General features: G+C 47.4%; 1 protein-coding gene across 9 annotated transcripts in view; it reads right to left on the reverse strand.

The window, feature by feature from the left end:
- tns1b (tensin 1b) overlaps nt 1–15,083 on the reverse strand; it is a 1,628,779-nt gene that overhangs the window by 741,909 nt on the left and 871,787 nt on the right. The window contains exon 1 of one of the 9 annotated variants that reach the window (XM_072468597.1): nt 1,245–1,418. The exons of the other annotated variants lie outside the window; for them this stretch is intronic. The gene's annotated coding sequence lies outside the window, so the exon portion shown is untranslated. Of the gene's footprint in view, nt 1–1,244; nt 1,419–15,083 lie in introns of those variants that run through there. 9 annotated transcript variants of the gene reach the window in all.

Below are 15,083 nucleotides of genomic sequence, written 5' to 3' on the forward strand. Positions count from 1 at the left end.
TGCCAACCTGTGCCAGGGAGCAGCGCATATCCCTCTCCCCCCACCCCCACCCCCCTCCCCCGGGCTATACTTAACTCTGTGTCCCTGGAGGGATCCCCTCGACTGCTTGTAGAATCATAGAATTTACAATGCAGAAGGAGACCATTCGGCCCATCGAGTCTGCCTCTCGTTTTCCCAAACCTGCTGTAAATCCCGGCATGAATACTTAGTGAGAGGGTGGGGAGGGGTGCCATGTGGCGGGGGACTGGTTAATACTTCTTTAGTGAATGGAAATCTGTTCAAATGATGGCGTGAACCTCGTTACGTCACCGGCGAGGGCCGGGGGTAACCGGGAAACTCCGGAGAGAATCACGTTTCCCGATTCCCGCAGGGCTTTGCGCACATGCCGCTGATCTCGCGCACAGTCGGTGCGGGCTCAAAATCGCCCCCATAACTTCTCAGCTTCCCAATTCTGTCTCACCGGAAATCAACCCAAGTGCTTTGGTTTTTTTGTGGTCTGTGGGGAGACGGTGGTGTGCTGGTCATGTGACTGGACTGGTAATCCAGCGGCCCAGACTAATGTCCCGGGGACGTGGGTTCAAATCCCACCGTGGCAACTGGTGGAATTTAAATTCGATTGATACAATCCGGAATTGAAAGACAGTGATCAAGATTTTACTAACAGCGTGTTAATGGGATGGTACCAGCCCCAAATGGCTGAGAAAGAGAATGCTGTCAAAAGGCTATTTAACCAGATGGAATAGTCACTGCATGTTCTCACACTGTCACTGGGCAATGATCAGGGTCAGAAAACTTGCTTTGCTGAGGGGCACTGAGGTCGATGGACAGATAAACAGCGGGAAGTGGGTGGACAGAAAGAATGTACAGATGATTCCGATTCCCTCTCCCACAGTGGAATTGCACTCGTAGCGAAACCCGGGGCAGAGAGGAAGCTTGAAGGCCACAGAGCCAAGCGTGGCGACTAAATGGTGAGGGTAAAATTGGTGGATTTACCCTTCAGAAGACAAGCAGAGAATCACAGGCAGAATGAGGGCAAGACAGAGATGGAGGGAAACTGAAGGAGAAATGAGGGCCGGGTTAAAAGGTGGGTCAGTTCTGACACAACTCCTTGTCACCAGCCACAACTCATCATTGCTGATGTTGTCAGCAGCTCTCCCACCACAGGTTCAGTGCGAGGAGGAGTGAGAGGAGAGAGTGTTACATATTGAAGCTACTAAAAAGATTGAGGTATGGTGTAAACTCACCAGAAACAGGCATGGTCCACAGATATATCGCACTGCCCTGGCGAACTATCAGCCTCTCACTGATCTCAGGATCACAATTTTTCACCAGACACGGGAGTGTGAGGAGGACAGCGCCTCACGGTATATATTTCCATTAGACTCTGACAGGAACAGAAGTTTACACTCCTGGTCAGAGTTGCGAATTCACTGAGATGTAAACACTGGGCAGGCACTGCAAGCTCTCTCTGCCTTATCTTAACTACGTGCCCCGAAGGGCTTGGTTGGGCATACTTTACATTCCTTCTGTGCTGTTTGCTGAAACGTGCCCAAGATATTTCTGCTTACATCTGTACTTTGTACAATGTTATTGACTTTAATAAATTATAATAAATAGCACTCACCGATGAATTTAAATGGACCTTCAAAAATTTACAGAACCGAAGTGGATAAAATCCCAAAGTACAGAATCCTAACGAATCAAACCCCTTTCCATTCACTCCCATTGTACACAATCCCAATGGATCAAACCCCTTCCCATTCACTCCCATTGTACACAATCCCAATGGATCAAGCCCCTTCCCATTCACTCCCATTGTACACAATCCCAATCGGACAAACCCCTTCCCATTCTCTCCCATTGTACACAATCCCAATGGATCAAACCCCTTCCCATTCACTCCCATTGTACACAATCCCAATGGATCAAACCCCTTCCCATTCACTCCCATTGTACACAATCCCAATGGATCAAGCCCCTTCCCATTCACTCCCATTGTACACAATCCCAAAGGATCAAGCCCCTTATCATTCACTCCCATTGTACACAATCCCAATGGATCAAGCCCCTTCCCATTCACTCCCATTGTACACAATCCCAATGGATCAAACCCCTTCCCATTCACTCCCATTGTACACAATCCCAATGGATCAAACCCCTTCCCATTCACTCCCATTGTGCACAATCCCAATCGGACAAACCCCTTCCCATTCACTCCCATTGTACACAATCCCAATGGATCAAGCCCCTTCCCATTCACTCCCATTGTACACAATCCCAATGGATCAAACCCCTTCCCATTCACTCCCATTGTACATAATCCCAATGGATCAAACCCCTTCCCACTCACTCCCATTGTACACAATCCCAATCGGCCAAACCCCTTCCCACTCACTCCCATTGTACACAATCCCAATGGATCAAACCCCTTCCCATTCACTCCCATTGTACACAATCCCAATCGAACAAACCCCTTCCCATTCACTCCCATTGTACACAATCCCAATCGGACAAACCCCTTCCCATTCTCTCCCATTGTACACAATCCCAATGGATCAAACCCCTTCCCATTCACTCCCATTGTACACAATCCCAATGGATCAAACCACTTCCCATTCACTCCCATTGTACACAATCCCAAAGGATCAAACCCCTTCCCACTCACTCCCATTGTACACAATCCCAATGGATCAAACCACTTCCCATTCACTCCCATTGTACACAATCCCAATGGATCAAACCCCTCCCATTCACTCCCATTGTACACAATCCCAATGGATCAAACCCCTTCCCATTCACTCCCATTGTACACAATCCCAATGGATCAAACCCCTTCCCATTCACTCCCATTGTACACAATCCGATTGGATCAAACCACTTCCCATTCACTCCCATTGTACACAATCCCAATGGATCAAACCCCTTCCCATTCACTCCCATTGTACACAATTCCAATGGATCAAACCCCTTCCCATTCACTCCCATTGTACACAATCCCAATCGGACAAACCCCTTCCCATTCACTCCCATTGTACACAATCCCAATGGATCAAACCCCTTCCCATTCAATCCCATTGTACATAATCCCAATCGGACAAACCCCTTTCCATTCACTCCCATTGTACACAATCCCAATGGATCAAACCCCTTCCCATTCACTCCCATTGTACACAATCCCAATGGATCAAACCCCTTCCCATTCACTCCCATTGTACACAATCCCAATGGATCAAACCCCTTCCCACTCACTCCCATTGTACACAATCCCAATGGATCAAACCCCTTCCCATTCACTCCCATTGTACACAATCCCAATGGATCAAACCCCTTCCCACTCACTCCCATTGTACACAATCCCAATGGATCAAACCCCTTCCCACTCACTCCCATTGTACACAATCCCAATCGCACAAATCCCTTCCCATTCACTCCCATTGTACACAATCCCAATCGCACAAACCCCTTCCCATTCTCTCCCATTGTACACAATCCCAATGGATCAAACCCCTTCCCATTCACTCCCATTGTACACAATCCCAATGGATCAAACCCCTTCCCATTCACTCCCATTGTACACAATCCCAATCGGACAAACCCCTTCCCATTCTCTCCCATTGTACACAATCCCAATGGATCAAACCCCTTCCCATTCACTCCCATTGTACACAATCCCAATCGGACAAACCCCTTCCCATTCACTCCCATTGTACACAATCCCAATGGATCAAACCCCTTCCCATTCACTCCCATTGTACACAATCCCAATGGATAAACCCCTTCCCATTCACTCCCATTGTACACAATCCCAATTGATCAAACCCCTTCCCACTCACTCCCATTGTACACAATCCCAATGGATCAAACCCCTTCCCATTCACTCCCATTGTACACAATCCCAATCGGACAAACCCCTTCCCATTCTCTCCCATTGTACACAATCCCAATGGATCAAACCCCTTCCCATTCACTCCCATTGTACCCAATCCCTATCGCACAAACCCCTTCCCATTCACTCCCATTGTACACAATCCCAATGGATCAAACCCCTTCCCATTCACTCCCATTGTACACAATCCCAATCGGACAAACCCCTTCCCATTCACTCCCATTGTACATAATCCCATTCGGAGAAACCCCTTCCCATTCTCTCCCATTGTACCCAATCCCAATCGCATAAACCCCTTCCCACTCACTCCCATTGTACACAATCCCAATGGATCAAACCCCTTCCCATTCACTCCCATTGTACACAATCCCAATCGCACAAACCCCTTCCCATTCACTCCCATTGTACATAATCCCATTCGGAGAAACCCCTTCCCATTCTCTCCCATTGTACCCAATCCCAATCGCAAAACCCCTTCCCACTCACTCCCATTGTACACAATCCCAATGGATCATACCCCTTCCCATTCACTCCCATTGTACACAATCCCAATCGCACAAACCCCTTCCCATTCACTCCCATTGTACATGATCCCATTCGGAGAAACCCCTTCCCATTCACTCCCATTGTACACAATCCATAAGGATCAAACCCCTTCCCACTCACTCCCATTGTACACAATCCCAATGGATCAAACCCCTTCCCATTCACTCCCATTGTACACAATCCCAATCGAACAAACCCCTTCCCATTCACTCCCATTGTACACAATCCCAATGGATCAAGCCCCTTCCCATTCACTCCCATTGTACACAATCCCAATGGATCAAACCCCTTCCCATTCACTCCCATTGTACACAATCCCAATGGATCAAACCCCTTCCCATTCACTCCCATTGTACACAATCCCAATCGGACAAACCCCTTCCCATTCTCTCCCATTGTACACAATCCCAATGGATCAAACCCCTTCCCATTCACTCCCATTGTACACAATCCCAATCGGACAAACCCCTTCCCATTCACTCCCATTGTACACAATCCCAATGGATCAAACCCCTTCACATTCACTCCCATTGTACACAATCCCAATGGATCAAACCCCTTCCCATTCACTCCCATTGTACACAATCCCAATGGATCAAACCCCTTCCCACTCACTCCCATTGTACACAATCCCAATGGATCAAACCCCTTCCCATTCACTCCCATTGTACACAATCCCAATCGGACAAACCCCTTCCCATTCTCTCCCATTGTACACAATCCCAATGGATCAAACCCCTTCCCATTCACTCCCATTGTACCCAATCCCTATCGCACAAACCCCTTCCCATTCACTCCCATTGTACACAATCCCAATGGATCAAACCCCTTCCCATTCTCTCCCATTGTACACAATCCCAATGGATCAAACCCCTTCCCATTCACTCCCATTGTACACAATCCCAATGGATCAAACCCCTTCCCATTCACTCCCATTGTACACAATCCCAATCGGACAAACCCCTTCCCATTCTCTCCCATTGTACACAATCCCAATGGATCAAACCCCTTCCCATTCACTCCCATTGTACACAATCCCAATCGGACAAACCCCTTCCCATTCACTCCCATTGTACACAATCCCAATGGATCAAACCCCTTCCCATTCACTCCCATTGTACACAATCCCAATGGATCAAACCCCTTCCCATTCACTCCCATTGTACACAATCCCAATGGATCAAACCCCTTCCCACTCACTCCCATTGTACACAATCCCAATGGATCAAACCCCTTCCCATTCACTCCCATTGTACACAATCCCAATCGGACAAACCCCTTCCCATTCTCTCCCATTGTACACAATCCCAATGGATCAAACCCCTTCCCATTCACTCCCATTGTACCCAATCCCTATCGCACAAACCCCTTCCCATTCACTCCCATTGTACACAATCCCAATGGATCAAACCCCTTCCCATTCACTCCCATTGTACACAATCCCAATCGGACAAACCCCTTCCCATTCACTCCCATTGTACATAATCCCATTCGGAGAAACCCCTTCCCATTCTCTCCCATTGTACCCAATCCCAATCGCATAAACCCCTTCCCACTCACTCCCATTGTACACAATCCCAATGGATCAAACCCCTTCCCATTCACTCCCATTGTACACAATCCCAATCGCACAAACCCCTTCCCATTCACTCCCATTGTACATAATCCCATTCGGAGAAACCCCTTCCCATTCTCTCCCATTGTACCCAATCCCAATCGCAAAACCCCTTCCCACTCACTCCCATTGTACACAATCCCAATGGATCATACCCCTTCCCATTCACTCCCATTGTACACAATCCCAATCGCACAAACCCCTTCCCATTCACTCCCATTGTACATGATCCCATTCGGAGAAACCCCTTCCCATTCACTCCCATTGTACACAATCCATAAGGATCAAACCCCTTCCCACTCACTCCCATTGTACACAATCCCAATGGATCAAACCCCTTCCCATTCACTCCCATTGTACACAATCCCAATCGAACAAACCCCTTCCCATTCACTCCCATTGTACACAATCCCAATGGATCAAGCCCCTTCCCATTCACTCCCATTGTACACAATCCCAATGGATCAAACCCCTTCCCATTCACTCCCATTGTACACAATCCCAATGGATCAAACCCCTTCCCATTCACTCCCATTGTACACAATCCCAATCGGACAAACCCCTTCCCATTCTCTCCCATTGTACACAATCCCAATGGATCAAACCCCTTCCCATTCACTCCCATTGTACACAATCCCAATCGGACAAACCCCTTCCCATTCACTCCCATTGTACACAATCCCAATGGATCAAACCCCTTCCCATTCACTCCCATTGTACACAATCCCAATGGATCAAACCCCTTCCCATTCACTCCCATTGTACACAATCCCAATGGATCAAACCCCTTCCCACTCACTCCCATTGTACACAATCCCAATGGATCAAACCCCTTCCCATTCACTCCCATTGTACACAATCCCAATCGGACAAACCCCTTCCCATTCTCTCCCATTGTACACAATCCCAATGGATCAAACCCCTTCCCATTCACTCCCATTGTACCCAATCCCTATCGCACAAACCCCTTCCCATTCACTCCCATTGTACACAATCCCAATGGATCAAACCCCTTCCCATTCTCTCCCATTGTACACAATCCCAATGGATCAAACCCCTTCCCATTCACTCCCATTGTACACAATCCCAATGGATCAAACCCCTTCCCATTCACTCCCATTGTACACAATCCCAATCGGACAAACCCCTTCCCATTCTCTCCCATTGTACACAATCCCAATGGATCAAACCCCTTCCCATTCACTCCCATTGTACACAATCCCAATCGGACAAACCCCTTCCCATTCACTCCCATTGTACACAATCCCAATGGATCAAACCCCTTCCCATTCACTCCCATTGTACACAATCCCAATGGATCAAACCCCTTCCCATTCACTCCCATTGTACACAATCCCAATGGATCAAACCCCTTCCCACTCACTCCCATTGTACACAATCCCAATGGATCAAACCCCTTCCCATTCACTCCCATTGTACACAATCCCAATCGGACAAACCCCTTCCCATTCTCTCCCATTGTACACAATCCCAATGGATCAAACCCCTTCCCATTCACTCCCATTGTACCCAATCCCTATCGCACAAACCCCTTCCCATTCACTCCCATTGTACACAATCCCAATGGATCAAAACCCTTCCCATTCACTCCCATTGTACACAATCCCAATCGGACAAACCCCTTCCCATTCACTCCCATTGTACATAATCCCATTCGGAGAAACCCCTTCCCATTCTCTCCCATTGTACCCAATCCCAATCGCATAAACCCCTTCCCACTCACTCCCATTGTACACAATCCCAATGGATCAAACCCCTTCCCATTCACTCCCATTGTACACAATCCCAATCGCACAAACCCCTTCCCATTCACTCCCATTGTACATAATCCCATTCGGAGAAACCCCTTCCCATTCTCTCCCATTGTACCCAATCCCAATCGCAAAACCCCTTCCCACTCACTCCCATTGTACACAATCCCAGTGGATCAAACCCCTTCCCATTCACTCCCATTGTACACAATCCATAAGGATCAAACCCCTTCCCACTCACTCCCATTGTACACAATCCCAATGGATCAAACCCCTTCCCACTCACTCCCATTGTACACAATCCCAGTGGATCAAACCCCTTCCCATTCACTCCCATTGTACACAATCGATAAGGATCAAACCCCTTCCCACTCACTCCCATTGTACACAATCCCAGTGGATCAAACCCCGTCCCATTCACTCCCATTGTACACAATCCATAAGGATCAAACCCCTTCCCACTCACTCCCATTGTACCCAATCCCAATGGATCAAACCCCTTCCCATTCACTCCCATTGTACACAATCCATAAGGATCAAACCCCTTCCCACTCACTCCCATTGTACACAATCCCAATGGATCAACCCCTTCCCATTCACTCCCATTGTACACAATCCCAATCGGACGAACCCCTTCGCATTCACTCCCATTGTACACAATCCCAATCGGACATACCCCTTCCCATTCACTCCCATTGTACACAATCCCAAAGGATCAAACCCCTTCCCACTCACTCCCATTGTACACAATCCCAATGGATCAAACCGCTTCCCATTCACTCCCATTGTACAAAATCCCAATCGGACAAACCGCTTCCCATTCACTCCCATTGTAGAAAATCCCAATCCGACAAACCAGTTCCCATTCACTCCCATTGTACACAATCCCAATGGATCAAACCCCTTCCCATTCACTCCCATTGTATACAATCCCAATCGGACAAACCCCTTCCCGTTCACTCCCATTGTACACAATCCCAATGGATCAAACCCCTTCTCATCACTCGCATTGTACACAATCCCAATGGACCCAAACCCCTTCCCGTTCACTCCCATTTTACACAATCCCAATCGAACAAACCCCGTCCACTGTTATTTGTGATTTATATCAATGATTTGGATGAGAATTTAGGAGGCATGGTGAGTAAGTTTGCAGATGACACCAAGATTGGTGGCACAGTGGATAGTGAAGAAGGTTATCTAGGATTGCAACGGGATCTTGATCAATTGGGCCAGTGGGCCGACGAATGGCAGATGGAGTTTAATTTAGATAAATGTGAGGTGATGCATTTTGGCAGATCGAATCAGGCCAGTACCTACTCAGTTAATGGTATGGCGTTGTTGAGAGTTATAGAACAAAGAGATCTAGGAGTACAGGTTCATAGCTCCTTGAAGGTGGAGTCGCAGGTGGACAGGGTGGTGAAGAAGGCATTCGGCATGCTTGGTTTCATTGGTCGGAACATTGAATACAGGAGTTGGGACGTCTTGTTGAAGTTGTACAAGACATTGGTACGGCCACACTTGGAAAACTGTGTGCAGTTCTGGTCACCCTATTATAGGAAGGATATTATCAAACTGGAAAGAGTGCAGAAAAGATTTACTAGGATGTTGCCGGGACTTGATGGTTTGAGTTATAAGGAGAGGCTGGATAGACTGTGACTTTTTTCCTTGGAGCGTAGGAGGCTTAGGGGTGATCTGATAGAGGTCTATAAAATAATGAGGGGCATAGATAAGGTAGATAGTCAACATCTTTTCCCAAAGGTAGGGGAGTCTAAAACTAGAGGGCATAGGTTTAAGGTGAGAGGGGAGAGATTCAGAAGGGCCCAGAGGGGCAATTTCTTCACTCAGAGGGTAGTGAGTGTCTGGAATGGGCTGCCAGAGGTAGTAGTAGAGGCGGGTACAATTGTGTCTTTTAAAAAACATTTAGATAGTTACATGGGTCAGATGGGTATAGAGGGTTATGGGCCAAGTGCGGGCAACTGGGACTAGCTAAATGGTAAAAACTGGGCGGCATGGACTGGTTGGGCCGAAGGGCCTGTTTCCATGCTGTAAACTTCTATGATTCTATGATTCCCATTCACTCCCATTGTGCACAATCCCAATGGATCAAACCCCTTCCCATTCACTCCCATTGTACACATTTCCAATGGATCAAACCCCTTCCCATTGAATCCCATTGTACACAATCCCAATAGGACAAACCCTTTCCCATTCACTCCCAATTTACCCAATCCCAATCACACAAACCCCTTCCCATTCACTCCCATTGTACACAATCCCAATGGATCAAACCCCTTCCCATTCACTCCCATTGTACACAATCCCAATCGGACAAACCCCTTCCCATTCACTCCCATTGTACACAATCCCAATGGATCAAATCCCTTCCCACTAACTCCCATTGTACACAATCCCAATGGATCAAACCCCTTCCCATTCACTCCCATTGTACACAATCCCAATCGGACAAACCCCTTCCCATTCAATCCCATTGTACACAATCCCAATGGATCAAACCCCTTCCCATTCACTCCCATTGTACACAATCCCATTGGATCAAACCCCTTCCCATTCACTCCCATTGTACACAATCCCAATGGATCAAACCCCTTCCCATTCACTCCCATTGTGCACAATCCCAATGGATCAAACCCCTTCCCACTCACTCTCATTGTACACAATCCCAATGGATCAAGCCCCTTCCCATTCACTCCCATTGTACCCAATCCCAATCGCACAAACCCCTTCCCATTCACTCCCATTGTACATAATCCCATTCAGAGATACCCCTTCCCATTCACTCCCATTGTACACAATCCCAATTGGACAAACCCCTTCCCATTCACTCCCATTGTACACAATCCCAATTGGACAAACCCCTTCCCATTCACTCCCATTGTACACAATCCCAATCCGACAAACCACTTCCCATTCACTCCCATTGTACACAGTCCCAATGGATCAAACCCCTTCCCATTCACTCCCATTGTACACAATCCCAATGGATCAAACCCCTTCCCATTCACTCCCATTGTACACAATCCCAATGGATCAAACCCCTTCCCATTCACTCCCATTGTACACAATCCCAATGGATCAAGCCCCTTCCCATTCACTCCCATTGTACACAATCCCAATCGGACAATCCCCTTCCCATTCACTCCCATTCTACACAATCCTAATGGATCAAACCCCTTCCCATTCACTCCCATTGTACACAATCCCAATCGGACAACCCCCTTCCCATTCACTCCCATTGTACACAATCCCAATGGATCAAACCCCTTCCTATTCACTCCCATTGTACACAATCCCAATGGATCAAACCCCTTCCCATTCACTCCCATTGTACACAATCCCAATGGATCAAACCCCTTCCCATTCACTCCCATTGTACACAATCCCAATAGATCAAACCCCTTCCCATTCACTCCCATTGTACACAATCCCAATGGATCAAACCCCTTCCCGTTCACTCCCATTGTACACAATCCCAATGGATCAAACCCCTTCTCATCACTCGCATTGTACACAATCCCAATGGACCCAAACCCCTTCCCGTTCACTCCCATTTTACACAATCCCAATCGAACAAACCCCGTCCACTGTTATTTGTGATTTATATCAATGATTTGGATGAGAATTTAGGAGGCATGGTGAGTAAGTTTGCAGATGACACCAAGATTGGTGCCACAGTGGATAGTGAAGAAGGTTATCTAGGATTGCAACGGGATCTTGATCAATTAGGCCAGTGGGCCGACGAATGGCAGATGGAGTTTAATTTAGATAAATGTGAGGTGATGCATTTTGGCAGATCGAATCAGGCCAGTACCTACTCAGTTAATGGTATGGCGTTGGGGAGAGTTATAGAACAAAGAGATCTAGGAGTACAGGTTCATAGCTCCTTGAAGGTGGAGTCGCAGATGGACAGGGTGGTGAAGAAGGCATTTGGCATGCTTGGTTTCATTGGTCAGAACATTGAATACAGGAGTTGGGACGTCTTGTTGAAGTTGTACAAGACATTGGTACGGCCACACTTGGAAAACTGTGTGCAGTTCTGGTCACCCTATTATAGGAAGGATATTATCAAACTGGAAAGAGTGCAGAAAAGATTTACTCGGATGTTGCCGGGACTTGATGGTTTGAGTTATAAGGAGAGGCTGGATAGACTGGGACTTTTTTCCTTGGAGCGCAGGAGGCTTAGGGGTGATCTTATAGAGGTCTATAAAATAATGAGGGGCATAGATAAGGTAGATAGTCAACATCTTTTCCCAAAGGTAGGGGAGTCTAAAACTAGAGGGCATAGGTTTAAGGTGAGAGGGGAGAGATTCAGAAGGGCCCAGAGGGGCAATTTCTTCACTCAGAGGGTAGTGAGTGTCTGGAATGGGCTGCCAGAGGTAGTAGTAGAGGCGGGTACAATTGTGTCTTTTAAAAAACATTTAGATAGTTACATGGATAAGATGGGTATAGAGGGTTATGGGCCAAGTGCGGGCAACTGGGACTAGCTTAATGGTAAAAACTGGGCGGCATGGACTGGTTGGGCCGAAGGGCCTGTTTCCATGCTGTAAACTTCTATGATTCTATGATTCCCATTCACTCCCATTGTGCACAATCCCAATGGGTCAAACCCCTTCCCATTCACTCCCATTGTACACATTTCCAATGGATCAAACCCCTTCCCATTCAATCCCATTGTACACAATCCCAATAGGACAAACCCCTTCCCATTCACTCCCAATTTACCCAATCCCAATCACACAAACCCCTTCCCATTCACTCCCATTGTACACAATCCCAATGGATCAAACCCCTTCCCATTCACTCCCATTGTACACAATCCCAATCGGACAAACCCCTTCCCATTCACTCCCATTGTACAGAATCCCAATGGATCAAACCCCTTCCCATTCACTCCCATTGTACACAATCCCAATGGATCAAACCCCTTCCCATTCACTCCCATTGTACACAATCCCAATGGATCAAACCGCTTCCCATTCACTCCCATTGTACACAATCCCAATGGATCAAACCCCTTCCCATTCACTCCCATTGTGCACAATCCCAATGGATCAAACCCCTTCCCACTCACTCCCATTGTACACAATACCAATGGATCAAGCCCCTTCCCATTCACTCCCATTGTACCCAATCCCAATCGCACAAACCCCTTCCCATTCACTCCCATTGTACATAATCCCATTCGGAGAAACCCCTTCCCATTCACTCCCATTGTACACAATCCCAATTGGACAAACCCCTTCCCATTCACTCCCATTGTACACAATCCCAATTGAACAAACCCCTTCCCATTCACTCCCATTGTACACAATCCCAATCCGACAAACCACTTCCCATTCACTCCCATTGTACACAGTCCCAATGGATCAAACCCCTTCCCATTCACTCCCATTGTACACAATCCAAAGGATCAAACCCCTTCCCATTCACTCCCATTGTACACAATCCCAATGGATCAAACCCCTTCCCATTCACTCCCATTGTACACAATCCCAATGGATCAAGCCCCTTCCCATTCACTCCCATTGTACACAATCCCAATCAGACAAACCCCTTCCCATTCACTCCCATTGTACACAATCCCAATGGATCAAACCCCTTCCCATTCACTCCCATTGTACACAATCCCAATCGGACAACCCCCTTCCCATTCACTCCCATTGTACACAATCCCAATGGATCAAACCCCTTCCCATTCACTCCCATTGTACACAATCCCAATGGATCAAACCCCTTCCCATTCACTCCCATTGTACACAATCCCAATGGATCAAACCGCTTCCCATTCAATCCCATTGTACACAATCCCAATGGATCAAACCCCTTCCCATTCACTCCCATTGTACACAATCCCAATCGCACAAACCCCTTCCCATTCACTCCCATTGTACACAATCCCAATGGATCAAACCCCTTCCCATTCACTCCCATTGTACACAATCCCAATAGATCAAACCCCTTCCCATTCACTCCCATTGTACACAATCCCAATGGATCAAACCCCTGCCCGTTCACTCCCATTGTACACAATCCCAATGGATCGAACTCCTTCCCATTCACTCCCATTGTACACAATCCCAATGGATCAAACCCCGTCCCGTTCACTCCCATTGTACACAATCCCAGTGGATGAAACCCCTTCCCATTCACTCCCATTGTATACAATCCCAATGGATCAAACCCCTTCCCATTCACTCCCATTGTACACAATCCCAATGGATCAAACCCCTTCCCACTCACTCCCATTGTACTGGAGGCTGGAGAGGAAATTGCTGAGGCCTTGACAGAAATCTTTGGATCCTCGCTGTCTTCAGGGGATGTCCCGGAGGACTGGAGAATAGCCAATGTTGTTCCTCTGTTTAAGAAGGGTGGCAGGGATAATCCCGGGAACTACAGGCCGGTGAGCCTTCCTTCAGTGGTAGGGCAATTACTGGAGAGAATTCTTCGAGACAGGATCTACTCCCATTTGGAAGCAAATGGACGTATTAGTGAGAGGCAGCACGGTTTTGTGAAGGGGAGGTCGTGTCTCACTAACTTGATCGAGTTTTTCGAGGAGGTCACTAAGATGATTGATGCAGGTAGGGCAGTAGATGTTGTCTATATGGACTTCAGTAAGGCCTTTGACAAGGTCCCTCATGGTAGACTAGTACAAAAGGTGAAGTCACACGGGATCAGGGGTGAACTGGCAAGGTGGATACAGAACTGGCTAGGCCATAGAAGGCAGAGGGTAGCAATGGAGGGATGCTTTTCTAATTGGAGGGCTGTGACCAGTGGTGTTCCACAGGGATCAGTGCTGGGACCTTTGCTCTTTGTAGTATATATAAATGATTTGGAGGAAAATGTAACTGGTCTGATTAGTAAGTTTGCAGACGACACAAAGGTTGGTGGAATTGCGGATAGCGATGAGGACTGTCTGAGGATACAGCAGGATTTAGATTGTCTGGAGACTTGGGCGGAGAGATGGCAGATGGAGTTTAACCTGGACAAATGTGAGGTAATGCATTTTGGAAGGGCTAATGCAGGTAGGGAATATACAGTGAATGGTAGAACCCTCAAGAGTATTGAAAGTCAAAGAGATCTAGGAGTACAGGTCCACAGATCACTGAAAGGGGCTACACAGGTGGAGAAGGTAGTCAAGAAGGCATACGGCATGCTTGCCTTCATTGGCCGGGGCATTGAGTATAAGAATTGGCAAGTCATGTTGCAGCTGTATAGAACCTTAGTTAGGCCACACTTGGAGTAT

Source organism: Scyliorhinus torazame, chromosome 2 (genome assembly GCF_047496885.1).
Source record: "Scyliorhinus torazame isolate Kashiwa2021f chromosome 2, sScyTor2.1, whole genome shotgun sequence".
Lineage (NCBI taxonomy): Eukaryota > Metazoa > Chordata > Chondrichthyes > Carcharhiniformes > Scyliorhinidae > Scyliorhinus > Scyliorhinus torazame.